Source organism: Sus scrofa, chromosome 18 (assembly GCF_000003025.6).
Source record: "Sus scrofa isolate TJ Tabasco breed Duroc chromosome 18, Sscrofa11.1, whole genome shotgun sequence".
Lineage (NCBI taxonomy): Eukaryota > Metazoa > Chordata > Mammalia > Artiodactyla > Suidae > Sus > Sus scrofa.
The window spans coordinates 25,497,470-25,523,980 of NC_010460.4; the positions used below are offsets into that span (position 1 = coordinate 25,497,470).

Sequence of the window (26,511 nt, forward strand, 5' to 3'; positions counted from 1 at the left end):
CTCCGGACAAGGAGTATCAGTTCCTCCGGCACAGGTGTGAACTCAGTGCTCATACTTTAATCACACCAGGTCCCTGGGAGGAGTTTGAAAGTGCATATTAGAGTTAGCATTTCTGGAGCCTGAGCTTTGTGCTAAGCAAAAAGACAGTCTGGCTTAGTGGTTAAGATCACAAACTCCAAAGCAAAATGACTGGGTTTTAACTGGCAGGTGACCTTGAACGAATTGGTTTGCTTTAATTGTATCGTCTGAAAAGTGGAAATAATTGCAAGGCCTACCTCACAGAGATGTAATTAATAAATGGTTTATTATATTCAGAACTCATTTTCTTTATTTTTTGCTTTTTAGGAAGTTTTTTATTTTTATTTTTTGCTTTTTAGGAAGTTTTTTATTTTTTGCTTTTCCTGCAGCACATGGAAGTTCCCAGGCTAGGGCTCATATTGGATCTTTAACCCACTGAGTGAGGCCAGGGATGGAACCCCCATCCTTATAGATACTAGTCAGTTTCGTAACCCTCTGAGCCACAGCGGGAACTCCAGAAATCATTTTCTTAATCCCAGTATTATGCTTCTCTTGAGAGAAGTGATTTGGAGAAGGCAGGGCTCATCATATATATTATATTAAATATACATGGAGCATGTAACTCAACTGCAAGGTAGTTCCTTTAAAAACACTTCCAGAAGATCCACTTTTTCTTCAGACCAATGAGGAAATTAGCCCGTTATTATAATCATTCTTTTCAGATTCAAGATTTTTATAAAAGAGGCAGTACAGTTTTAGAGGAAAAGCATTTACCTTAAAGTCTGACAGATGTACTCCACTCTGTATCCACAGGCAAGTTCTGTAAAGTCTCTGAGGCTGATCATCTCTAAAATATTGGTGACAGTACCGACCCCACGGCACTGTTTTGTGGATTAAATGAAATACTCTATGGTAAAGTCCCTGGCACAATCCCATGCATAAGGTTGATATCAAGAAATATTGCTTCCTTCCTCATCTAAAAATTATATACTGGAAGATTTCCAATTATAAAAGTAAAGTCGTACTTCCCACAGTGATGTCTTTCTCACCAGGAGGAAAAGCCCAGGTAGCCCATTCCTCTGCATAGAAAATCACCACACGTGAGGCTTGACCTAAGAGCAGAATGTTCTATTGACTGTGCTGACGGGCTTCTGCCTTAAACCACAGCTTAACGCTCTCCTGAGTGGAAGGCAGAGGCCTGTCTTCCTTCCACTTCTATGCAAGAAACAGAAGTGAGAACCTCATCGAACTTTTAGTTTGCCTTTTTCTCTCCATTTCAACGCTGGAAAGTTTCCGTATCCTCCTCCTTTGAATGCCATTTCGAATTACAGTTTTGATGATCAGGTTTCATTTATGAGAGTGCTTAGATTTCACTCCTAGAGAATATAGAACAGTAGCTATTGACTTTGTAGCATCACTAAGTAAAAGGAGAGAAAACTGGAGTTGGGAGAATGAGAAGTGAGAAAAAATGAGCAAGTATATGTACTCGAAACATGTGAGCAAATATTACCTTTACCTCCCTGGTGAGGAGCTGCGTGATCCCATGTAGCCAGCATCAGCGTGTGTATGCATATACATGCCTACATCTGCCTACCTGTACACATACACATACTTAAATAAATGCACACATGTGTGCATGCAGGCACAACACGAGAATTCATCACTGAGATTTGATGTATTCAACTGGCAAGCTGGTTAAGTCGTCTTTGGAAAGCCGTTGTCTTCATGTCTAAAGCTGGAGCTTGAGGTACGCAGGGCAGGCAGTCGAGAAGGACAGATGGATGTGAAGGGGGGGACAGCAAGGACAGTCTGGAACCCGAATTCATGAGCGAGAGCCCACGGGGACAGGCTGAAACCTAAAGCAGTTCACACTGCCTTCGATCTTGGTGAAGCAGCCACCCTGCAGACGCCAGGTTCTTCCTCACAAAACTCAACACACACCTCGCTCACGAGGCAGAGAAGCTGAAGAAGGATCCAGGAGAAGGTGGGACAGTTATCGGCCAGGCATCCATCCTTCAAATCTCCCACACGAATTTCTCCTGTGATCCAGTATCACCAGAAACAAACAGGAAGGAGAATTCTGGTAAATAAATAGTTTAACTCAGCCAATGGATCGTGGAAGTTGATATCTTACCAAGGAAGGAAAAAAAATACTGTGTTATATGAACATTACTGAAAGGTTCATAATCAACTGACACAGTTTAGAAAAGTTTTTTTTTTTTTACCTTCTGTCTCATTACAACTCATTTTTCTTTAGCCTGGCTAGATATCTTTGGCTCTAGTTTCCTATTTGTCATTTTAAAATCTAATTCCATGCTTTATGTTAGTTGTATTTTTATATCTGTGAAGAATATGGACATAATTTTCTCACCTACAAAGCATCTTGCCAAATATAGTTGCATACATTTTAATATTTTTTCAAAGGTTTTTTTTTTTAAAGCTAGTGACTGTCATTACTTAAATTAGTTCCTGGATGTGAATTAAGCAACTTAAAGTGACAAACTACTCTTCTGATTACATCAGATATTCTTTAGTTACTGGGGATCTTTTCCCACTGATAGAGTCTGTGTAACTGCAGAGTAGCATCTCTGAACCACAGATCCATGGTTGGGTTTCCAAATTCCATCCTCTTTCCCTACTTGGTGAATTGACCTAAGCAATTAAAGGGGGAGTGAAAAGGAATCCTCACTCCTACTCTATTCTCTCCGCTGAGTCCTGAGCCCCCTTCTCCTTGTCCGGCCCTCACCTCTTCCTTCCAATTCACTGCAGCTAAATTTGCCTCTAAATCAAGCTATCTCCTTTCCCCAAAACCACACAGACCCCCAACGTGCTTTGCCACTCACCAAAAAATCACCCCCCTTTCCCAGAACTGGCCAAAAATCTATTAATGCCCTAGCATTTTGAGTAACAATATCTCTTTGTTCTATTTTCAGACACCCCTGCCACCATGCCACAGATGTAGTTTTCACCTGTGTTGCCAGGGTGACATATTGTTTCATGTTCCTCCAGCACTTTCCTGTTTACTTTTTAAACCATTATTCAGCTGCATGCTATTCCTTAGGCAATTTATTAACTCATTACCAGATTCTCAAAGCTGTGAGTTTTTGAAGCAATCCACCCATCCTTCTTGAAGTTTCTGGGTAAACAGGGTAGAGTGAGCTCCCTATATTTTCAATATATCATAAAAATCTGTTTTTTAAATGTGGCCACTTCATATGGGTTTATCTTATATTCTAGCATAGCACTTTGCTCAAGTTGTTTTAATACCTTCTACTGTGTTACATTGTGATTTATCTACTTCTACAACTCTTTTTTTTTTTTCCTCCAAGTCACATTTCCCTGCACTTTCCAGAGTGTCACAAAGAGTCTGGCACATAGTAATTATTCTGCAAGGGATAGTGGAAAAAGTAAGGTCTTAAATGACCAAAGTCTTCCACTAGGCTTTGTCTAATATCCATCCCCTTCTCACTCTGCGTAGTAGTCTGAATCAAGAGGATTGTGGACCCCCATCTCTAGTGACTTACAGGTAGCTGCAACCTCCCCACACTGCAGTGAGAAATGAACACTGAAACAATCATTGAGCAAGAGCATTTGCTTAGAAATGCCATCTGGAGCACCCTCTGATGTCCCCACCCTAACATAAAATGTTTGTCAGGGCTCCTCGTTGCAATCAATAGAGGATGATTATGACTGATTAAGCAAAAAAGGCAATTTATTCAAAACATATTCAAAAATCTCAAAGTTGCAAAGAATGATGGTGAGCCAGACTTCAGGCTAATTCTTAGGAATAAAGCCCAAAACCTCACAACGGAATTGGCCTGATGAAAAAACCTGCTGTTGCTACTGCTTTCCTTCCCACTGAGTCCTGGAGGAAACTTGGCAGCCTCCACCCCATCAATGCTACTTCTGTGCCAGAAACTCCGCCTTGGACCCTCTGAGAAACAGCCCCCACCACTCCCAAGGCTGAAAGTTTAATGCATCAGTTGCCACATGGCTGAGCCAAAATGGAAGCCCTTCTCAAGGCCAAAACACTCCTGTTGGTTCTGAAAAACTAGCCCAGGCCCAGTGCCCGCATTTTATATGCTAGCAGGTCTGGGAATTTGAGTTGTGACAGAGTGAAGAAGCAGAAGCCATTGTGTGAGAATTCACCCAAATACTTAAAAGTCTCTCAAAGGAGATGGTTAACTTTTAAAATTACAATTACGTTTTTAGAGACAAGTTCATGCTGACTCTGGTGACTTATTAATTTCCATTTTCCTTTCAACACTCAACTTTGAAATCTTAGTTTCCCTACCTCTAGAAAAGACCCTTACTCCAACACCCAGAGGGATGCTTTCCAGTTGACTTTCTCTCTGTAGGTTCAAGAGATGAAATTAAGACAGGAACAGGGACCCTGCGTCGCTACTAATAATTAATTTTAGATGACCTGTCTATGACATCTGTTGATAAATTATGTAGTTGAAATTAATTAGACGTTGCATAAAAGAGCTACTCAAGGAAGTAGATGTTGTTCTTCTTAGGGAAAATATTACGTATATTTCTTAAATTGAAAATTATTGCTCATATAGGTTATAACTTCCTTTGTTATTATTTTTAATTAAATATATTTGACTTATATAAGTTTCAAGTGCACAAAATAGTGATTCCATATTTTTATAAGTTGGGATGAAATATTGACTGTTATACTTTCTTATTGATAGAATGGTAGGATGTATTTTGGTAATATTAATCTAGATGTGCCACATCAAAATAAAAATCTTTTCAGAAGTGACAAGTAGACAGGATTATACTAATAAAAAATATCTAGTTGATAGTCATTTTTCACTACCTTCTCTCCTATAGCCTTCTTTTATAACTTCAAAAATTACTGACAACAATTTTGAGACACTTGGTGTCATCATTTTTGCTGTAAACTACAATGAATTTTCTTTTGCCTTCATTTCGACCATACATTTACATCACCAAACTCTAACTCATCATTTTCCTTCAAAAGTATTCCACTTCCAAGTTCTCAAACTCAAAAATTCTTTCTCTGACTGTGTCATTCTTTCCCCTTTCTTCTTCTAGTATGTCTACTGAAGCTGTTTCTCCATCTCACTATGACTCCCAGGTCCTAGACATCTTCCAATTATCCTATTATATCACCTTTTTCTAAACTTTACTTGCCATCCAGTTGGGCCAGAATCCTATAATCACACCACAAATCTCCATCATTAAGTAACCCTCACTTGTCTCTTTCTCAGCTTCCACACCAAAGCTGCCAAACTTTGCTGGAGAAAGTAAGAAAGTCAGGCTGACGATATTGTTAAATGTGTGCTCTCTAACTTCAGGTGTCTGCTCTACTCTCCATAATTTTTCTCTTCTCATCAATGTCCTAATTCTCAAAAAGGGTTCAGAGAAACATCTTTCCATAAACTCCCTATAACTCTTACATTAGGCATATTTTTTTCATTTTTTTATTACTCAAATGAATTTATCACATCTGTAGTTGTATAATGATCATAACAATCTGATTTCACAGGATTTCCATCCCACAGCCCAAGCACATCCCCCCACCCCCCAAACTGTCTCCTCCAGAGACCATAAATTTTTCAATGTCTGTGAGTCAGCATCTGTTCTGCTAAGAAGTTCCGTCTGTCCTTTTTTCAGATTCCACATGTCAGTGAAAGCATTTGATGTTGGTGTCTCATTGTATGGCTGACTTCATTTTGCATGATAATTTCTAGGTCCATCCATGTTGCTAAAAATGCTGGTATTTCATTCTTTTTCATGGCTGAGTAATATTCCATTGTGTATATGTACCACATCTTCTGGATCCACTCCTCTGTTGATGGACATTTAGGTTGTTTCCATGTCTTGGCTATTGTAAATAGTGCTGCAATGAACATCAGAGTACATGTGTCTTTTCGAGTCGTGGTTGTCTCTGGGTAGATGCCCAGGAGTGGGATTACTGGATCAAATGGTAGTTCTATGTTTAGTTTTCTGAGGAATCTCCATACTGCTTTCCACAGTGGTTGTACCAATTTCCAATCCCACCCACAGTGTCCTAGGGTTCCTTTTTCTCCACACCCTCTCCAGCACTTATTGTTTGTAGACTTTTGGATGATGACCATTCTGACTGGTGTAAGGTGGTACATCATCATGGTTTTGATTTGCATTTCTCTAATAATGAGTGACGCTGAACATCTTTTCATGTGTTTCTTGGCCATCTGTATGTCTTCTTTGGAGAATTGTCTGTTTAGATCTTCTGCCCATTTTTGGATGGGGTGGCAGATGGTTTATCTTTTACTCAATCGAGCAAAAAATCACCAGCACCAAATCCATGCTGCCTGCCCAGAGATGAAATGCTGCAAATAATGATAAAGTATAAAGTATGATTACGTAAGATTTCAATGTGCTGTTCCCATGGCTACAACGCTGGTTCAGAATCATATTCAAAGGCAAATTTATCATGCAGCAAATAAACTAAGCGTTGAGGTCATTCATTTGTACCCATCTTAAGACCTTTGAAGGGACCTATATTTCTTTTCTATTGTTATGCAAAAAATTACCTCATAATTTATCAGCTTAAAACAACACACATTTTATCTCATGGCCTCTTTGATCCAGAAATCAAGGTCTGGCTATCTGGGCCCTCTGATTCAAGGTTTCTCCTTCAACCAAGGAGTTGGCCAGAGCTGTGCTCTCATCTAAAGGTTCAGCTGGAAAAGAATTGATATCCAAACTCATGTAGTGGTTAACACATTTTCATTTCCTCAAAGGAGCTTATACTGACAACATTTTGCTTCCGTTTCTACCTAGCTCTTGGCCAGATGTCCCCCTCAGTGTCTTGCAGCATGAGCCTCCCCAGTATGGCAACTTGCTTTACAGAAGCCAGCAAGGGAGAGTGTGCAAGCAAGATATAATGACTATCTTATGTAACTTAATCCCATTACCTTTGTCACATTCTGTTGGTGAGAAGCAAATTAATAGACCAAGTTGAACTCACAGGGCCCTAGCAGTATGCTCAGTGGGTTGTATGTTTTCATAAAAATTGCAAAGATATGTTAACTGCAATTGGTTAAGACAATGTCTCTCTCCACCTCACCATCCCTTCCATCCCAGGTCCCCCAGCAGCACCCACCCTCCTCTGTGAAGCGGCTTTGGAATGATCACTTGCTCATGGGAATATTGCAGTACCTGTAAGAGGAGATTGAGTTGGAGATATATTTAGGGTGAATTTGTTGTGGTCTGTTAAGTAGTTCATAGTCACTTCCTTGTGCAGCTAATTTACTGCTAGTTACTCAGGTAAAGGAATGGTTTCCAGGAATATACCAAATCGCCTACCATGCCCATTTAACCAGCCTTGTGACACAAAGTAGAGGTCATATCTTGATGTGCACATGTTCTCAGGCTTCCAGCACTGGCAGAATTAAGAGATGTGGAAGGTTTGGAGCCTGAAGCTAGCATGGGGGAAATTCAGTCATGAGATGTGTACAGTTGGAAGTAGAGGATTCAGTTCTCATCAGTGTCTAGTCAAAGCAAGTTCTGTCTTGCCAAGACTATATATAATAATGCAGCATATACAATTATAAATGAACCCCTTTTTTTTTTTTGGTCATTCCTGATGGCGAATTTGTGAAGTATAATTGTTAGATTTTCTATGTATAAAACAGTACCACCTTTGTCTCTAGGCAAAGTTGTACATTTTATGGATTTCACCATATTAGAATCCATCTTAGTATGACATTACCAATAGGAAGTTATAAAATTAGGAGAACCTTTTCTAAATTAGCAATAGTTTTTTTTGGTTTGTTTTTTGTTTTGTTTTGTTTTTTGTCTTTTGTCTTTTTAGGACCACACCCGTGGCACATGGAGGTCCCCAGGTTAGGGGTCGAATCGGAACTGCAGCTGCCGGCCTATGCCACAGCCACAGCAATGCAGGATCCAAGCGGCATTTGCAACCTACACCACAGTTCATGGCAATGCTGGATCCTTTACCCACTGAGCAAGGCCAGGGATTGAAATTACATCCTCATGGATAGTAGTCAGGTTCATTAACCACTGAGCCATGATGGGAACTCCTAAACCAACAATAGTTTTTTAAGTTGTGACATACCACAAGAAAAAAAGGGGAAATCATCATTCTATTCTCTCTACAGAAAATTATAATAGTGTTATCATAGGAAAAGGCTATAAATAATAAGCAGCCAAAAATTAAAAAAAAAATAGAATGTTATGAATGTGTCTCAGCTAATTTTTATCATGGGCAGATAGTAAAGATTTTTCAGCAGGGCAATGATGTGATTAATGTTTTATAAAAGTTATCTCAACTATTCAGTCTGGCAAATGGGGGTACCAGGCTAATTTTTAGTTTTATTGTCCAGACTCTCTGTTTTGGATTCTCTGCCACTATTATTACGCTATTATAAAAACATTACTTTTAGTCCCTTCTCTCCCTATTCTCCCTTTAGTTTCATTTTTATTTTTCAAAATCCTGCTTATTCAAGACCTACTTCAAGTGCTTCCTTCATGAACTTTCTCTGATCTTTCAGACTCTGACGATCTCTCCCACTTTACATATGACCATAGCATCTTTACTCCACTCTCATTGTCCTTTGCATTTTTATCTTTGCAATATTGTATTTGTACCAGGTGGTTATTTTAACGTTTTGGTTCAACTTGTAAATTCTAAATTTTTTGAGGAAAAAAAGGTTACTTCTTTTGCATCACTGTAATCTCTCTAGCAACCTCTGAAGCTATACTTACAGAACAATGAATATTAACAGTTATAAAGGACTGGATGAATGCATTTGACCAAGCAACAAATAAATCTATTCAAATGCTACCTCATTCATTCATTCATTCATAATAAACAAATATTTACTGAGGCTATACTATGTAATAACACATGCAGTCAATTCTGAGAATCTGAAAATACAGCAAAACAACGGCAAATGCCTTTTTTTGCCCATAGGGAGATAATATTCTAGTGGGGCAGACAAATATGAATCCAAGAATCCCTCAAATTAATATAAAATTTCATTCTTAATAGACCTATGCAATAAAGATGACTGGGGCTGTGAGAGTATAGTATGTAGGATTTCAAACCATCAAGACAATTTCATGTGCATTTTCCACGATGAAGCAGAACACACAATTGCATTTTTTCATTTTAATTCTCCTATGTAAAGAAATAACTAGGAGTTCCCATCGTGGCTCAGTGGTAACGAATCCCACTAGTGTCCATAAGGGTGCGGGTTCGATCCCTAGCCTGTGGGTTAAGGATCTGGCATTACGGTGAGCTGTGGTGTAGGTCGCAGACATGGCTTGAATCCGGTGTTGCTGTGGCTGTGGCGCAGGCCAGTGGCTATAGCTCTGATTCAACCCCTAGCCTGGGAACCTCCATATGCTGCAGGTGCAGCCCTAAAAAGACAAAAAAACAAAAAAAAAAGAAAGAACTAAATTATATAGTTTTTCATTTGACCAAATGAAAATCAGTTTAATTCCTTAACTAATAATTAGTTTGATCTTAAAAAATTTTACAAGATTAGAGCAATGATGTTTCCCATGTCTCTGAAAATCTACACGTTCTCGGTGCTGCTGTTCTGAGGACATGAGTGATACTGAGAAGCCCCGAGAAGCCCCAAGGGGAGGCTCAGTTTATTCTCCAGGAACAGTCATCCCTTTATCTAGGATTATAGCTATTGGTAGTCGAGATTATCCTGCTTTTGTGTTCTTTATTAGTTCATCAGCCACTAGGCAGTGCCTTTACCTGTGTAAATGGCAAATTGCTGCTGGGCTGTCCCAAATGAGAGTGTTATGGGTTGAATTCTGCCACCTAAGAGAGAAATGTTGCATTCCTAATCCCCAATACTTCAGAATGTAGCTTGTTTAAAGATAGGGCCTTTAGAGAGGGAGTCAAGTTAAAATGAGATCGTTAAGGTAGGCACTAATCCATGTGACTGGTGTTGTTAATAAAAAGAGGAAACTTGGACACAGAAACAGACAAGTATAAAGAAGAGAGCTGTGAAGACACAGGGAGACTGCCACACATAAGCACACAGTGTGTGCGGTCATCAGAAGCTTGGAGAGAGGCACAGCCCTCAGAAGGAACCACCCTTGAAATTCTGATCTCCAGAACTGTGAGATGATACGTTTCTCTTGTTCAGGCCTCTCACTTTGCTAAGGCAGCCCTAGCAATTGAATGAGAGTATATTTCCGTAGAAAAATGTATATCAAACTGTCTCCTGGATGTTTATCCAGCAGGATTTTTAAAATCTCTTTAGAATTATTTACATCAAATCTGAAATGTCAATTCAGAAACAGCCCCTACTGTCTAAGTGGTATATGGCCATTAAAAACAATAATTACAACTAAAAGCTCTCTTGATAGGAACTTTTCTTTTCCGGAGCTGCCTTAACAATGTCACCAGGCCAGTTTGGCAGGGACTTCAGCCTCTGTGCGCCGCTACCTCTGATAGTAATGAGAGGGAGTGTATCCATTATACCCCTAGAGCAGAATGAATCAAGCAAAAGTGTTCTTGAGCAGAGAATCAAAGAGGAATGTGCCAGGAGCACAGTGAGGTTTTGTACTGAAGTCTCTTAGTGCTTGGGGCACTACCGTATTTACTTTAGGAATTGAAGAAATCATTGTACGTCCTGGCTCAGTGCGAAAGGCATTTTAAAATTCACCCAAATGGCTGTTCCCTGGGAAGGAGTGCCCCAAAACTAACTTGTGTTCTTTTCACAATAGACAGCTGAAGGGTACATTCTCCCATCTGGATTTAAAAGGGGGAAGGAGAGGCACAAACTATATCCAGACAAATAACCACACACGTAGGTATTAAGGGGAAAACTGGTGAAATCTAAATAAGATCTTTAGGTTAATTAATAGATTGTACCAAGGATAATTCCCTGGTTTCAATCACTATAGTTACATAAGATGTTGGCGTCAGGAGAAGCTTGTTGAAAGATACATGGGAATATTATGCTATTTTTGCAACTTTGTTCTAAAAGTAAAATAAATTTAAAGGTAAGTTTTTTTAAAGCAGGCTTTGAGAGTTCTTCTTTTTATGGCTCAGAAATGGACCTGTTTCTTTTTCTCCTTTTTTTTTTTTTTTTTTTTTTTTTGTCTTTTTAGGGCCGCACCTGTGGCATATGGAGGCTCCCAGGCTAGGGATCTCATCAGAGCTGTTGGCACTGGCCTAAGCCACAGCTATAGTAATGCCAGATCCGAGCTGCATCCACCACCCACACCACAGCCCATGGCAACGCCGGATCCCCAACCCACTGAGCGAGGCCAGGAATCAAACCTGCAACCCCATGGTTCCTGGTTGGATTCATTTCCACTGAGCCATGACGGGAACTCCTGGATCTGTTTCTTATTCATCAGGCTTAAGTTTGGGTAATTTGTTGGGGAAGAAGATGGATGAATTAATGAAACTATCACCATTGTGTGTAATAAATCAAAGCATTAATTCCATTGTTTAGTGGTGGTATCTTGGGATATTTATAGTATAAACTAATATATGTGTGTATACATATATTATATATATATATATATATATATATTACTAATGTGTGCACATGTGTGCATACATGCCATTTTGGGGTGGAAAAGGAGGATGTGATGAAGCCAATAATTCAGGACTCTCATAATAAAATTCCCTCTTATGTTGTGGGTTTTTGCCCTCACACCAGAGTATGAAATAGCTTCTAAGATCTGTAGTTGCAAGCTGGGAAGAGTCTATGTCATTGTAATCACATGGTGACACCACGTGGAATCTAGATCGGACTTCTGTTGTATTCTCACTGGTATATTTTTCAGCAGTTTAATGGGTACAGTTTAGAGTCTTCCATTTTGTGTGAAATTATATTCTCCCCTTTAAATGCCATAATTATCATCACTCAAAATAAAACTCAAATAAAATCTTGAAGCCTTAAAAAAATAATTAGTATGTGTACATGCATATATGTACTAGTTAGGAAAAAATTTCTCCTCATATCTTTAACTGAACCACTTGTGAGAATGAATACTTGTTTTCAAGGGGAAAATGTTTGTTTACATATTTGCACTTGCTTGTATGTATATATGTATTAGAAAGACAAAACACATGAGAAAAAGAGAGAGGATGGTTGTTGGGGGGGGACTTTAATAGTTACTTACTGTATTGATTTTCTATGGCTGCTATAATAAATTTCCACAAACTTAGTATCTTTAAACAACAGAAATTTACTCTCTCAGGATTCTCAAGGCCAGAAGTCCAAAATCAATTTCACCAAGCCAAAATCAATGTGTCAGCAGATCTTTGCCATGCATGAAGTGCCAGGGGAGAATCTGCTTCTTGCCTTTTCCAGCCACCAGCATTCCGTGGCTTGTGGCTGCATCATTCTCATCTCTGCCTCCATTGTCGCTCTGCCTTCTCCTCTTCTGCGTATACAGTTTCTCTCTGCTTCTCTTTTCTAAGGATGCCTGTGATGGTATTTAGGACCCACCTGCGGGAATTGAAGGATTCCAATTTCCCAATCTCATGATGCTTGGTTTAATCACCCCCTCACACACACAAAGTCTTCGCTATATGTAATTGGTTGAATAATGTCCTAGAAAAATTCTTGTCCAGAATGGGAACCTCAGAATGGGATTTTATTTGGAAATAGAGTCTTAATTACCTTCGTAACTTTTAAATGATAAGTAAAATGCACCAACAGACAATTAAAGGAGAAGACATGATGTCAGATGTTATTTATGTGATACAAACAGTAAGGCTTAGAGGAATTAGGAAAAAAGGGAATTTTGACTTGAGGCAAGTGGAGAAAATGTATGAAAGAAAATGGATTTGAAATGTGTCTTCATTCCTCGGTAACAGAGGAGACAGGAAACCATTCTGCCATCACTCAGGAAACTTGAACCAGAGTACCCCACTCTGGGTATTTGCTAAACTTGTTGGAGTTTCAGTCCCTGTCCCCTTGCGTTTCCTCATTGGACCAACCACTCTGGTCTTTTCTTCTTGCCTATCACCGACTCATTCTATTGTTTTGGCTCTAACCCCATAGATCTCTCATTATTGCTTGCTTTTCACTCCATTGCCAACTTGGACTTCTGCCACATCGCTCTTAAAAAATGAACCACTCAGACTGTAGTCTATATTTCTCCCTCTTACCTACACCGTGGATGAAAATCACAAACTTGGACAAATTGAAGTAGGTTCGAATTCAGAGCTCAGCTAGGCCCTCAGCTGGGTCCTCGGAGCTGCTCATTATCTTTAACAATCTCCTTTTCAGTGCTTGCAGTCACCGATGTCACCACACCCCCCAACACCTATTCCAGGGCTGTGAGCTTCCACCCCCTTCGGTGATTTTCTTCCTTCTTCAGTGAGAGAACTGAAGCCAAATTCCTTCATCTTCTTGCTTCCTCCATTTATTTCCCCCATCATTTTCTTCTGAACATATTTTTTCCTCCTTCACAACATTTTCAGTAGGAAAACTGCCTCCATCCAGTGCGAGAGTAATACCTCCACCTGTCCTTCTCAGATAACTGTTGATCTCTGCCAGACCATTCAAATTTAAGGAAGGACCACAGAGAAACTGAGCAGAAACTCCACTCAGGGGTGGGCTTGTTGACAGCGCACGTCACTGTAAGGAGTCAATTCATGTCACTTTCTTCTTGGGCTGGTCAGCTTAGCCTAGAAGAGGATCTTCAGTCTGGTGCCTGGAATGGGTAAGCCTTGCTGCCATTCATCTGGGAATCAGTGGACGAAGAGAGCTGGGAGTCTCGATATTGTGGATATAACTTTCCCTTAATCTCCCAGGACTCAATAGGTGCCTTCGTCCTTAACTGCGTCTCTGCTTCACCCTCTCCAGAGAATAAACCTTCCATGGGAAAGATTCACTCCTCTAGCTGTGTGTGGTTGAGGAGGACATTTGGGGAACCTGTTGCTTTTCAAACTGCCTTTCAGCCAATATACTCTTTTCTCACCCCCTCACTCCTCCTCTGGAGCATCAAGGGGCTTCTGTGGCTAATTGGTGTCTTAGCTTTAATTAGTCCCCTCTGCGGACATAGCTTCCAGCTTTCTCAGATCCAAGTCACTGACCATTGGCTGTTTTCCAACTTCCCAAGTTTTGTTCCTATCTTTTCTTCTCATAAATTATTAGCTCTTGGGGCTCCATATATTCTTGAAAAATCTTTTAACACTCATTAAAACGGTCTCGAGAGCAAACGGACGTAACCACTCCCTCTCTACACATATTTCACTCCTTTCATCAGAACATGCGGGTTAATATTGCCTTCCTGACCCCCGCTAGTGTATTAAGGAGCATTCTCCCACAAACTCAATTCAGTGTTTGACCCACGCTGTCTTGAGGTTTCCTGTTACCCTTTCTCTAGTTAGATGAAGTGCACCACAGTCTGCAGAAAGCTCAAAGTGTGAATGACCTGATGAGGTATATTACAGGAAGAATTTTTCTCCTCGCTGCAGCAAGAAAGCTTTCGAATCTTCTTTCTGGCCACTCTCTACAGTCTTTGCCAAAGTCCGCTTCTCTGGGTTAGTATCCAGTTTTCCAAGCTTGAGCTGGCTGAGCTCTATGCTTTATCAGACTGCAGCCCAGACTGCAGATCACAACTGACAATGAGTATCCTCAAGATATTTCTGCTCAACCATCCTCCTCCGTGTCCTGAAGTTTTTGTTTGTTTTGTTTTCTATAACTACTTTTTAAATTGAAGTATAATTCATTTACAATGTTGTGCTAGTTTCAGATGCACAGCAAGGTGATTCAGATGTATATCCATCCATCCATACATACATATATTCTCTTTCAGATTCTTTTCCATTATAGGTTATTACAAGATATTGAATGTAGTTCCCCACTCTATACAGTAGGTCCTTGTTGTTTATCTATTTTATATTCAGTAGTGTGTATGTGTTAATTCCAACCTTCTAATTTATCTTCCCCCTACCCCTGCTATGCCCTTTGGTAACCATACATTTGTTTTCTATGTCTAAAAGCCCTGAAGTCTTAACATATTTTAATCTTTGCCATTTCTACTGGAAATCGTATCTTTTCCTGCTTTGGGAAATGGAAAAACTCTATTCCAAATATTAACCATGGAAGCTCCAGGTCATCACTACAAGCATCAGTTGGTGTATTCAGCTATCGCTATAGCCGCTCTTGGTCTGCCACACAAAGTGGAGGGGGGTGGCATTTCTCCTCTTTGCCCAGTACTGCACCTTACCTTTCTAACCCTTTGGCATTATTACCCTCATGAGATTACAATTTTTCTGTACATGTCTCTCTCTTATTTTAGATTTTGAGCTCCGTACAGGCAGGAGGCAGGAAGGTAGGGACCATTTTTTTCATGTGTGTTTCCCTACTCCTCTATTACCTGCATATAGTAAGTGCTCAGTAACTTTTATTGAATGAATGAATGGGACTGTAAGTTATATAAAACATAGGGCCAAATAATAGTGACACTATTCCCATAATTGTGACCAAGTAAAAATTGTTCAAGTAGTGTACATGAATTAATTTCCCTGTATGTAAAACTTTGATTTTGGTTTTTGTTTTGCTTTTTAGGTAACAGTTGGGGTTTTTTTATTCCATTTGCTTACTTTTTCTATTCACATATTACTGAATATTCCTAAGGGATGCGTTATAAGGTCAGTAATCCATCAGGTAATATTTCAGTTGTTTCTCCTCAAGACCTCTCTCCTGCCCTCTTCAGGATGGTGGATCTGCTAGCGCCACTGCAAAGCTGGCACATGCTTCTCCCCTTCTTATCTTTTCTGTATTAAGTATCCTGTTTCCTGGGTCCCGTATCCCTTCCTGTCTGTCTTTCTCTTTCTTTCTTTCCTTTCTTTCTTTGTTTCTTTCTTTCTCTTTCTTTCTTTCTTTTCTTTCCTCCCTTCCATCCTCCCTCCCTTCCTTCCTTCCTTTTTTTAAAGTTTATTGTGTTGAAAAGCTCATATTTCTGTAGCATTTTAAGAAAGGAGGCATGAGGCATGTATTTAATGTGACCTTTAATTGCATGAAAATGCCTGTATTTTATTTTACCTTCATTTTTTTTTTCCTTTGCTTTTTAGGGCGGCACCCACAGCATATGGAAGTTTCCAGGCTAGGGGTCAAATCTGAGCTACAGCTGCCAGGCCTACACCACAGCCACAGCAGGATCCCAGTTACATCTGCGACTTTCACTGCAGCTCATGGCAAAGCAGGATCCCCGACCCATTGAGCGAGGCCAGGGATCAACCCACATTCTCATGGATACTAGTCGGATTTGTTTCTGCTGCACCACAGTGGGAACTCCTTTACCTTCGTATTTGATTGATAGTTGGTCTGGCCAAAAATCTCTAAGTCGAATATTTTTCTCAGAATTTTAAAGGCATTGTTCCACTGTCATCTAACATTCAGGCGACATAATGTCCTTCTATTTTGTAATCTTTTGTGTGCAACCTATTTTTCCCCTTCTTTGGAAGCTTTCCACATACATTTTATTTTCTTGCATTCAATATCTTTCTTCTAATTTTGATGTAACTTTTTTAAATGTACCCTTCAACTTTCAAGTCCAAGTGAAGTTTTTTATTGTTTTCTTTTTTTTTTTTTTTTTTTTTTGTCTTTTTGCTATTTCTTGGGCCGCTCCTGCAGCACATGGAGGTTCCCAGGCCAGGGGTCGAATCGGAGCCGTAGCCACTGGCCACGCCAGAGCCACAGCAACACGGGATCCAAGCCACGTCTGCAACCTACACCACAGCTCACGGCCAGATTGTTAACCCACTGAGCAAGGGCAGGGATCAAACCCGCAACCTCATGGTTCCTAGTCGGATTCATTAACCACTGCGCCACGATGGGAACTCCTTTTATTGTTTTCTTAATCATAATATCTAATTGCCCTTTCATTTCTCTGATCCTTTTATGCCTTCTAATTCTTGTTATGTGTTATAATACCACATTTTTACATCTCTGAAGCCATAAAGTACATTTTTTGAAGATGTCTTCTATATTCTGTATGGATTCTGCTTTTGCTACATACCTTTCTTTTCTTGTTTTGGGGATTTGGTATCTTTTATACTAGAGACTTCTCTTGAATGTCTAATTCTTGACTATGCATTCTTACTAAATTTAAGGCAGTTAAAATATTTGAAAATGCTCTGTGTAAGGGCAAAGCGCATTAATTGGTGGATTCATCTGAGGCCTAATCAACAATGACTGGTCCTTTTCAGTTGGTGACCCACAACGTCAGTAACTGAAAATAGTTTCCTTCAGGATGTCAATACGTTCTCTCCTCTCCTGCCTGGCAGAGCTACACCCGTCTCGGGGGTTTCTGGGAGAAAGGTAGAAGAGAGAAGGGCTTTCAGTCCCATATGCTGGCTCTAATTTATTCTCCGCTTGGAGGGTTATCTGTTTGACTGAATAAATAGCCTTTCAGTTTCAGTTTCTTCAGAGAATAAACCATCTTCCTCATCTTTCACCTTCAGGGAGGGAGGGTAGAGAGAAGGGTCGTTACCTAGTCCCTTGAAGTACAGGAGGTTGCCCTACAGATGTCCCCAGCTTGAACCCAGGCCCTCTGCTTTCTGCTCCCCTTTCCCCCATCCACTGCCCTGCACCAATGCCTGCTGCTCCAAGTCTTAGGATTGTATGGGTCTTGCTTCCTGTGTGGCCTGAAAGTGTCAGCTTTTTTTCAATCATCTGTATCCGTGGCTCCTCCTCTGTCTTCCTTCTATGTCATTTCCCTGTCATTTTAGAAGAGATTTAGCAATAAGGAATATTAGCAGACAGGAAGTTGACTAAAATCTATATATTTGATGCTGACCTTTCTGTACTGGTTTGAATTCTACATTATTTGGAAATCGCAAACTTCTTTTAAGGTCATGGCTCCGAAGGCATTCTCCACTGCATAATAAAGCCACTACAAGAGTTTCTTTGTATTACTGTGGCTGTGGCATAGCAGCTGCAGTTCCTATTCGACCCCTAGCCTAGAAACTTCCATATGCCGCAGGTACGGCCTTAAAAAGACAAAAAAAAAAAAAAAAAAAAAGAGAGAGAGAGAGAGAATTTCTTTGACCTTTCAAAGCAGCAGAGTTTACTCCTGTAGGCTCAAGTGTGTCTAAATTTCCTAGCCGAATGTTGTCATATCTTTAAAGGAAAAAATACAGAAATTAGTACTTATCAACTGCTGATTGTGTGCCTGACACTCTAATTTAGCTCTCACAGAAATCTTATGAAATAGGATCTGCTGCATTATCATGGCTGTTTTTATAGATGAGAAGCCTCACATCAGAGGTTCCTTCAGGAGCTCAGTGTCATACACAGCCAGGAAAGAGTGGGGCAGGGTCCTTTCCAGGACTGACTTCAGAGCTCACATTCTCCTACCACTTAATTCACGTGACTCCCTACAGCTGCCAAGGCAGGAGGTTGACCTATTCTGCCCAAATTGATGGGTTTCATTAGGATGCGAGTGATACAATATGACAGTTACCATTTCTTCTGAAGCTGTCCTGTAAATCATGGCTTACAAATGGTTTTCTGTATGTCACGTCTATCTCTAAAATTATGCATTTACATCAGAAAGTCAAAACCACATTTCATTTCAAAAGCCACATGAGTCAGTTAAACGCATTTTTCTTACTTGTACTTTTTAAAGTAGTTTTGGATGAAAACTAAGAAACTGCTTTATTGTATTTATTTATTTTTACTTAGATTTCCCTGTCTATCAAAGTGCTATCAAAACACACCACCTGGCACATGTGGAAGACAATGGTATTTACCAACTTCGAGCAAAGAGGTCTTTTAAATTTATTTCATTTTTGGTTTTGTTTGTTTTGTACCTTTGAAAAAATAAAAATAGTAAAAAGAGCTTTGATACTTTGGAGCCAGACAGTCCTGGGTTTCATTTTTCAGCTCTGACACTCAGTATCTGTGCAAATGTGAACACATTTCCTAAGGTTTATCTCCATAGGCTAAGTTGGTGGTGATGATAACTAACTTACAAGTTTATTAAGAGGATTAAAAGAGACAATTTCTTAAAAGGCCCTATGGTGTGCATTCATGCCTCAGCCTTATTTGTTCCATGCAAGGAAAAAAAAAAAAAAAGAGTCTGATTTAATCTAGTTCAAGTAAAAGGAGTTATTGTAAAGATATGCGTGAATGAAAGTTCACTGAAGAGTCAGGAATGAAGGCAACTTGCAAAACAGGCTCTGCCTGCTTTCCCTTACATAGTGCAGGGGCTCCGTCTCCACCACCCCGTCTCCCTTCCCCTCTGGTTTTTATTAACCTTCTGGAGAAAGGATTATAAGGCAGCAATGCAAAAACCAAAAACCAAAAACAAAAGAAATAGTTGCTTTCCGACTCTGCAAATATTACTGACCCAACTGGTTAATAAGGCTAAGCTGAGTTTATTGCTTTACTGTGAAAAATAAGAACCTGACCTCAACAGAGTTTTGGCAGTATCGCAGAGAAGGGAAGGCAAGGACAGCATTTATTGGAAGGTGGGCTTTCCCATTTGGGGTTGGGACTGATTATGTCTGGGTGAAAACCATGATAGGACAGTTTAGGAGAGGCAGAAAGAGTAAGGCAAGGATTTTTGAGGCAAGAGATTCGAGGAATCTCAGGGTGCAAACTCTCTATTGAAGCTTTCTATTGAAGAGTTGACGATTCTTTCTAGGAAGTTCCTGTAACAACCAATCTCTCGCTTGGACAAGAGTCTCCAGGAAAAACAAAGTAATCCAATCAAAAGTGTGAATAGTGAAGTCATGTTAAAGTGGCCTCTACGTTGTAGCCAGTAACCTGCCTGGTGGGTAGATGGTTTCAGGGCTCAGTGTCCTGGATCTGTGTAAGATGGCTTCCGTTCTCAAAAGTTAAAACTGGACTTCAAATATCTGTCTCTTAGAAGATTCCAGAGTCTTTTCTGAGACCCTTCTAGTCTCAGACCTAGGTGCTCAACCCTTTCTTCACTCTCTCCTCCCTTCTTCAATCCTTCTTTCTCTTCTCTTTTTATCAGAAGTTACAAAAAATGAACTCCTCCCACTTTGTTTTTTGTAATTATTATTCAATATCATCAGAGCAATACATGTACATATTTTAAAAATCACCAGAGGCAATTGCATTTAATTCACTTAGAATATGTAAGTAATAGGTCTATTTCTATTTTGTGACTGTCCCCATTTAGTTATAATCTAATGGCTTCCAACAGTGGAAGATGAAAGTTTAGCTCTCTTATCCTCTACTCAAATATTTTCTCTCCCTTTCCCCACATCTCAATTCAGTTATTTAAAAATTTTTATTTGATTGGCATTTAGGGCTTACATTATGATAACTAGGTAAATGCCATTCATGTAATAGTGAATCATATCTCAGATCATTTTCATTAAAACCAAGTTAATAGATAGAATTCTTGTCTACCTCATATTTTCTGTCCATATCACTAACTTAGCTCCATACCTTCCAATAGAGAAATAAAAAGTCCTCAAGTTGATTAAATCTCTCGCTTCCATTTGTTCCACTGGAAACTTCTAGCCCTTTACTGCTCACTTTGCTGGTACTGGAGAGGGAGTGGTTGACTAGCTGTCCCACCAGGAGAAAGGGTTTGAGAGTTTAACTGTCCCTCATATATATTTTCAGTCATTCTTTGTTCAGCCACAATGCGAACCTCCAGCTACGGTAGTACATTTGTGGTTCTCAGGTAGAGAGCTTTGTTCTCTTCTCATTTCCTTGTTTCATATTAGTTAACTTCCCCTTCATCCTTACCATCTATCTATCCCCTAAACTGGATATTACTCAAACCAGCCAATCCTAAGCCTGCTTATCCTGCCTTGCCTTTTCTCAGAAACCACAAGGCTCTTGCCCATATTTTCCCCTTATTCCTTCTGCCTTCTGGCCAACCCTACTGTTTCCCCCTGTGGCCGTGCCTAGCGTGCCATGGTTCATATTTCTGGGGATCTGTGAGCATAAAAAACTTCTTTCTTTATGAGAATCATCTTCATATCTCCCTATCTTAATTAAAATAAATCCCAAGAATATTTTTAAAACAATCACTGTCCTCAAAGATTCATGAAATCAAAGATTATTAGTCATGGAAGTAAGAAGATCTTCATGTCATATTTCTTTAATATAAGTAAAAGCCCTAATATCCAGAAAAGGAATTATCATTGTGGTTTTCTGGTCTTCATTTCCTCCCCTTTCCTTTTTCCCTTTTCTGTCTTGTCTCTTATATCCTCCTTTATAGGCCATTTCTTCCATATGTCTTGGCTTTGATAATAACATCTATTAATCCCAGCACATCTTCCGAAACCTCCACATCTTTGCTTTTCTCAGTATTTTCCCTGCTGTCTCTACCTGGGAAGATCTTAAAAAACAAAACAAAACCACTTCTTTGATTGTCATTATACCAAAAAGTTAAGAGTGGTAAGCAGGAGTTCCTGTTGTGGCTCAGTGGAAACAAATCTGACTAGCATCCATGAGGATGCAGGTTTGATCCCTGGACTCGCTCAGTCAGTTAAGATCCAGCGTTGCCATGAGCTGCATGTAGATCACAGACATGGATCAGATCTGGTGTTATGGCTGTGGCATAGGCCAGCGGCTACAGCTACTGCTCTGATTTGAACCCTAGCCTGGGAACCTCCATATGCTATGGGTGTGACCCTTAAAAAAAAGAGACAGAGACAAAAAAAGAGTGGTAAGCAAATGAATGCCAGGCAATTGTATGTGATGTGTGTGTGTGTGTGTGTGTGTGTGTGTATAACCTATATGATGTATTTATATATGTAATAAGAAATTGGGTATTTTATATTTTTTATATAAGATACTTAATTTCGTTGCCATTCCTAGTACAAAAAAATATGTCCCATTCAGCAAAGATTTGGAAAATTTTTCCCCTGTATTTAAGGTTTAGGGAAAAAAAAGTGTTCTATTTCTAAGCAACTGGTCAATGAACCTTGCAAGTGCTCATATTTCCTTTCCTTCTTTGGCTGCCAAAAAATTCGGAACCCAATTTGCTGCCAAGCTGTAGTAATTATGCAGGACTTTCTGATGTGCACTTCAGGACCCTAACTTTTCCCTGCTCTCATTTTACTATTCTGCCTCTACCTTAGTCTTTTAATCTATTTCTATTTTCTGCATTATTTATTGTATATATTTAAGAAACTAAATATATCCTTTTTTTCCCCCAGATCTATACAAACCTTCTCTATGCCCAGATCTTTCTGTTCCTGGAGGAAAGCTAGGATAGTGTCCTATCCTTCTTCAACCAAATGACTAATCTTTTTTTTAGCATCAAAAGATCACTGTAGTCTAATGATTCCATAATCAGCAAAATTTAGTGTGTTGGTCAAATGCCCCAAACTTTATCCAGTTGAAATGTTCCTTTCTTCCTCAGTTTGAGTCTGTGCTGGGTGTAGAGGTCCTTGGTGGGAGAGAGGGTCTTGATGGGCAACTTATCTTTTCCTGACTCTTGTCCCTTTTCCAGTTCCTGTCCGTGTTATATTCATTCCTCCAAAGCCACACACAGATGCCAGGAGGAGATTCAGGGAAAGGGCACTATTTTAATCTGGAAGTGAGCTGGATTTTCCAAGTGAGTGAGCTGGATGTTCAAAATTGAATATTTCGCTCGTCAGAAACTATTGTAGTTCCTCCTCTCCGGAGACTTTTGATAATTGCCCTGGTTCCTTTGGGGAATAGACCAAGGAGGTGAAAAATATATAGTATGGACTTCAAACTCCTATAAAAGCCACAGAAGTGTCTCAGTCTCTCAGTCTGTCCTACATAATGGCCTAACACCTCATTTTAGAATGCAAAAGTACTTGGCATTTTGTTTTTCAGTCTTTGGATCTTCAGCTGGAGTAGAAAGGGAGCTTTCCTCTAACAACCCATTACAGGGTAGCTAGTAAAAAGAAACAAAGTTTTCCCCTTTAGGCACTTATATTCTAAGAAAGTTAAATATGCCCATCTGAAGCAAAACAATAATACAGTCATATGAAGCTTTTTCCATTTTGCTTAAATCCAGAATGCTTAAATCCAAACTTGAACACTTTGAAAGACACATCTCAGATCACTAAGGGATCATTTTATGTAGTATTTATGTAGAGCTGCTGAAAATTACGTCCTTGAGCCTCTGACATACCATCTCTAAACCTTTAGATGTTGAAGGAACTCTAATTCAAATGTACGTACATGCCACCATGGGCTGAACCTAATGTTGCCAAAACTGGGTCTCTGTCCACCAGTACCGAGTAGGAACTCAAAGACAGAGTTTTGGGCAAAGGAGAAAAAGGTAGCTTTATTGCTTTGCCAGGCAAAGGGGGTCCCAGCAGGCTAATGCCTTGAAGACTGTGCCCCCCATTGGGAAGAATTGCCAGGTGTTTTATAGTAAAAAGGAGAAAACCAGGTTTTCAGATAGGAATCACGATTGGGGCAAACATGCATTCTTCTGTCTTTGGGAGAATCTCAGTCGTCAAAGCTGACCCCAGGAGATCTGGCAGGATCATGATGGTGGTCTTCTGGGTTATTGCCTAGTATAGCAGTACCTGTGAAAAGGATATATTAATCGGAGATTAGAACAAACTAGGAAAGTGCCGGAAAAACATCATGTGCTAATAATCTTGAACCCATAGGCAACTGTGCTCAGAGTGCCTAATCTTTAGCTCATGGGTGATTGTGTTCAGGGTGCACTGAAGCCAGGGAGAAGACCAAAGAAGGACTCTGAGCAGTTCACTTTGAAAGTATTCATTTCGAAAGGAAGCATAACGAGTATAACTTTTCTCTTAGGTGTGTAAGATGTGTACACCATTATGTGTATCCCTTGAGAGGGAGCCAGGATCCCGCCCCAAGGCTGTACTACTGTTCCTTGACTGTTCCTTCCTTGGCTTTGCGTCCCCTTCCTTCCCTGATCAGCAACTGTCTGAACCTGCCCCTAGGAACTCAGGAAAAGCTATGGAGGCCGAATGAAGCCCATTTCCTAAAAACAAAAAATGGGGGACACAGAAAGGCTTTTGTGCCCAGGAGCCCCACAGGGTCCTGCTCAGTTACACTAAGCAATGAAAGAGAATGACTGAACATCCAGTTGCTGTGCAAGTACTGTTAAAGTGGTGTGTCAGATACATTTTGTTCCACTTTTCCTGCAAGTGAGACAGAGAGGAAGGAGCATCTGAAACATTGCTAAGAAATGAATAACTGGAATTACTTTGATAGTGATTAGACTGTAACCAAATCCAAGGACTCTAACCTAATACATGGTTCTAAGTCCTTTCTTTTTTGATTTTCATTTGAGCCGGAGTAGAGATTTGTTCTCCCCTTGTCCTCTTTTTCTGGTTTTCTCGCCTATTCTCATTAAATGAACTTATTTCCTTGCCCTGATAAAAATTCAAGACCTTCTTTATTCTTTATCTCCTCTCTGGCGATTAAGGGCATCCAGCTCGACTGCTGGGAATCGCTGAACCTTTCCCTCTACTTTCTTTCCATTTCCAAGTTGCCACCGAATCTTTTTATTTCTACCATCCGACTGTATATTGAAGCCACACTCTGCCCCCGCAAACCACTGCCATTGTTTGAATTCAGACCTTCTTCTCAGCCTGCAGCACCTCCTGCATGTCCTCTTGGTCATGAACTACGCTTCGCCTCCACCCTGCCGCGGCTTTCTCCCTAAACCACAGATCTGATGGTGGCTTTCCTTGGCTTCAAATATTTTAAAAGCTTTCCGTGACCTACAGAGTCAATTCCAAGCTCCTTAGACAAGAATTCCCAAGGCCTTTTTGATTTGACTGCACTTTTCCAAACTTACATCAGGTTGTTTCCTCCATCAATCCTCTGATCCAGGCACATAACCTGACCTTAAAAATGTCCACACCTCACATCTGTTGTTCTCATTGACTTGTATGTGGTTTCCTGTCTTGCCGACCACATAAAATCATATATGTCTCAGCTCCAATACTGCCTTCAAGGCACCCTTTTCCTTACTAACAGATTTATTTCCTGTGGTCCCAAATTTCTTTGCATAACCTTCTATTAGAGCACATCTCACACTCTATGGTAATCTTTTTGCTGACAAGCCTTTTTCTCTACTTAGACCAAAGGAAAACCATTTGTTTCTTTATCTTTGTATCCCTAGCATTTAGTGCAGTGCCCAGCAGAGTGTATTCGCTCAATGTTACTGAATGAATTAATCAGTTTTTGCTACAGGCCTTTTTGGAAGAAACCAAATTGCTTTCTGTGACGTAAGAAGTACCTCTAAAGAGAAGGATTCACTGCTACAAGCCAAACACTTAGTAGTTTTAGGAGATTTGTCTGTAGTCTGAGATCTGGGACTATAGCCCTTATTCTTCAATATCTTCTATTATAATTCCTCCAAAGGAAATAATTTGGGTTATCATTCTCAGAGTATTCATGAAAAGTATATAAACCCACTTTACCCCACTGTGAGAATCATGAAATCTTAGAATCTTCGGTGATATTAGTAGTAACGTAACACTCATGAGTTGAATTGTTTCCCAAAAAGACATTTAAAGTTCTAAGCCCCAGTGCCCATGAATGTGACCTTATTCAGAAATCGGATCTCTGCAGATATAATCCAGTTACGATGAGGTCATAATGAATGAATAATTAATGAATGAATTGGGGTGAGCCTTAATCCAATATGTCTGGTGTCCTTGGAAGAAAAGGTGAGACAGAAACAGACACACAGGGAGAAGGCCACGTGATGACAGAGGCAGAGCCTGCGTCATACAGATGTAAGCCAAGGAATGCCCAGGATTGACCACCACCCCCAGAAGCTGGGAAGAAGCAAGAACTGATTCCATGCAGAGTCACAGAAGGAGCACGGCCCTGCTGACACCTTGACTGTGAACGTCAGCCTTCAGAAGTGAGAGAATAAATTCCCGTTCTTTCAAGCCACCAAGTTTGGAGAATTTTGTTGCAGCAGCCCTTAAAACACGAGTACAATAACAACAGCCTTACTTGATGACTTCAACATCTCAGATTATGCTTGAAGAACTCCTAAGATGAGAGACTTATTACCCCCAATGGAGGAATAGCCTCCGTAATAGTAAAACTCAACGTGCTGGAATATCTCAGGATTCAGTGTACTTCCTGGGCCTTTTGCTTATGATTCTCAAACTGAATAACATGACATGTTTAAGTCCCATCGTTTCGGACAGCTTTTAATGGGAGTTAACATGAAGGTATTTCCACATGAAATGACTGAGAATTGAAAAACACAGTCTTCAAGTGTCAAGTATATGGGGCTTAACATATATTTTCCCTGGATTGACAAGAAACATTGGTATTATTTCAGTACCACGTGACTCTGATTGACTGAGGGTTTGTGTCTGTGATCACACCTTTTCAGAAAGGGGGAAATTATGTGGCTTCCCTCCTCCTACCTATGCCCAGTTCCAAGAGAGCAAGGATTTGCCAGTTTTCCGTTTGACCTGGTATACCCAGTTGGTGGAAGACAAGAATAGGTATTGATAAGCACTAATACCAGATTAAAGGAATTAAAAGTCAAAGCAGCCGAGATTCCAAGGAATGTTGC

At 40.0% G+C, this 26,511-nt stretch overlaps 1 long non-coding RNA gene across 2 annotated transcripts in view; it reads left to right on the forward strand.

The window, feature by feature from the left end:
• Positions 1-26,511, forward strand: part of LOC100514329 — a 243,374-nt gene that overhangs the window by 216,621 nt on the left and 242 nt on the right. The window lies entirely within an intron of this gene.